This window comes from Drosophila gunungcola, unplaced genomic scaffold, assembly GCF_025200985.1.
Source record: "Drosophila gunungcola strain Sukarami unplaced genomic scaffold, Dgunungcola_SK_2 000053F, whole genome shotgun sequence".
Classification (NCBI taxonomy): Eukaryota; Metazoa; Arthropoda; class Insecta; order Diptera; family Drosophilidae; genus Drosophila; species Drosophila gunungcola.
The window spans coordinates 445206-448230 of NW_026453217.1; positions in this window are offsets into that span (position 1 = coordinate 445206).

Consider the following 3025-nt stretch of genomic DNA (forward strand, 5'->3'; position numbering starts at 1 on the left):
CTGGCATTGATTATGCAGGCCCATTTGAAATCAAAAACTATACAGGCAGAGCCTGCCGCATTACCATTTGTGTGTTTCTCCATTTAGAGCCAACTTCCGACCTTACAACCGAGAAGTTCCTCGTGGCATTTGCCCGATTCGTTCATTCGGATATTGGCAAAACCTTTGTGGGGGCAGCGACTCTCCGTTCTCCTGATTTTATGCAAGCAATCAAGGAGTCTGTGACTGGTGCCTATAGTCATCAGGGACTTTTGTGGCGTTTCATTCCACCAGGAGTGCCTTCTGTCCTCATGCTTTAAAATTAGTTCACAATTGACACTAAATGTACTTATCATTTTTTTTTTTTTTATGTTAAAAAAAAAAATCTGGATGACAGACGTTCCCGAGGTACTCGATCCTAGCGCTGCCGAGTCTGTCGGGGAATCCATCCGCTACGGAAGTGCAACCTTTTTCTGAGGCTCAGCACTGAGAAGCGGCTCCGCGTTGCTCCATATGCACGAGTCTTCCAGTTCTCGTCGCCGATCAATTTCTCCGGTGCGACCTTCAGCTTCCGGCTCAGGCTCTCGGGGTCCAGGCCGAGGCGCCAACTGCAGCTCCATCTGTGGCATCTCGTTTGCAGCATCGGAGTGTGCAAATCATTCCGACGGCCATCGTGGTTCTCGACCCTGGAACCAAGAAGTACGAGACGGGTGCCCTGATCGACCTATGCCACCCGGTGAGCACCATCGATAGATCGCTTGCCGCGGCGTTTCGTCACCCCACTACGAGCGTCGGAGACTAGACGGTCTGTTCGGCGAGTCTTCAAAATCGACGAGGCGCTTAAGGTCAGCCCCAACTTCTCCACTTGCACTCCCATCCGTGCCCTAGCCGACGATGTTCGCGCTAAATGCAATAATATCCGTCTTGCTGATGAACAGTTTCATCGCCCGGCGACCATATCCATGTTGCTGGCGACCATATTGTGTTGCTACGTATGTCGTCGCATGGGGTGGAGAATGTCCGCGCTAAGGAGGGGCCACTGTCGATGTTATTTGTTAACAGTCGAGAGCAGTTATGTCCAGATAAACTCTCATCTCGCTCTCGGTTTGTTAACAGTCTCCACCCCCGCTCTCCTAGCATTAGATTTAAGTAGAGTTAGTTAGTTACAATTACGAAGGCTAAAAGTGAAGTTGATGATTGTGATAGTTGTACAGAATAAAAGTGGAATTACAACTTGAACCAGCGAGTCGCCATTTATTACGTTCACATTCTACGGGCAGAAATCCGACACCCTTACAACTCCTCAGATAGTTTGGAGGGTATCTACTTTAACACTTTAGGCTTCTTCGCTCTCTACTACGGATATTAGTTCGTTAATGTATGCTCTGTATGTCTTTTTTGTAGCCGTATGTATGATCGTCGCTATAACTGTCGACACGATGGGCCCTCGTATTTTGGTGCTAGCTTGGCTGCAAACCCAATAGCTGCTTTTGATAATTAGTGTTGTCGTTTCCATGTTAGGTCTCCTACTTTGGCTCTCTAGTCTCTTTTCCGTATGTTCCGATGTGCGAACTTGCCTATTTCTATTATGCGTTGCAAACTTGCTTCGATCGTTTCTTTACTATTCCGGATCCGGGTGTGGTTTCGTTGTACAGGCTCCCAGATAGTCGAATTTCCCGGCCGAATAGTAAATATCCAGTTGACTCCGACCTGCTGCTGTTGATAGCCATAGATATATCAAGTCGTCCCGCGTGTGTTCTTTTGTCTTTATAGTCCTATTTGCCCTCTCAGCCGGGATCTTTTAGGGGGTGTATGGAGCTGGGCTTTACAATTTTTGCTTGTAAACTGCACCCCGTTGTCCGAGATGAATTTTTTTGGTGCTCCATATCGTGTGAGGATCTGTTCTCGAAATACTTTTATTACGATTTCCGTAGCTGCTTTCCTGACGACTGCTAGCTCCACTTATTTAAAGAACTTGTCAAACACACGAGGTTAGACCTCGGTAGTGGACCAACGAAGTCTATGCAGAGGGTTACCCAGGGTGCTTTTGCTATCTGTGTCTGCATTTTCCGTGCCGCCTATTGCTGTGAGGTCTTGTACCGTTGGCATGTTTCACAGCGTCTTAAGAACTGCTGTATATCTCTGTGCATCCCTTGCCAGTATGCTATGGTTTTCTTGTAGAACTCGTTCCCGTTGGCTATTTGCCACGCATAGCTTCCACGGTTGCGTATCCTCGTCTGCGGCCCATGACGGTAGATGTCAATACAATTTTCCTTCTATTATCGCGTAATCTGGCCATGTTTATGGATCTTTTAATATTGCAAGGAGTTTCTGTTTCATTCACTCGCCTTCCTCGATTTCGGATCCGAGTATTGCATTCGGGATTATGCGTCTGCCACGATGTTAAGCTTGCCTTTGCGATAGCGAATAAGTATGGCTGCATTGCCAACGCCCATCTGAAAATCCGCCCTGATGGGCTCTTGATCGAGTCGAGTCATTTAAGAGATTGGTGGTCAGTGATGACGACGAAGTGGTATCCCTCTTCGTACATCCTCAACTTTAGGATGCCCCAGTGGATTGCCAGGCACTCTTTTTCGGTAGCCGATTATTTTTGTTCTGTCTTCGTAAGTTTCCGACTGGAGTATGAAATAACGTGTTCGCCGTTTTCATCCTTTTGGGGTAGTACTGCTCCTAATCCGCAGTTACTGGCGTCCATCTGAGGTAGAAAGGTTATTCCAAAGTCAGGGCAAGTCAGGACCAGTGCTTCCGTTAGGGCTTTCTTTAAATTTTTATGGTTGCCTCTTCTGACTCCTCGGTCCATTTAAACTTCGTTCCTTTCTAAAACAGGTTGTATAGCGGTTGTGCCAGTTCCGCGAAGTTAAGAACGAGTCTTCAGTACCAGGAGGCCACCCCTAGGAAGCTGTGTACCTGCTTCGTTGTCTGTGGGTTTGGCATTTTGAGGATCGCGGCTATCTTTTCCGGATCAGTGTGTATGCCTCTTGCGCTGACTACGTGCCCTAGGTATTTTAGCTCTGCCTTCCGGAGT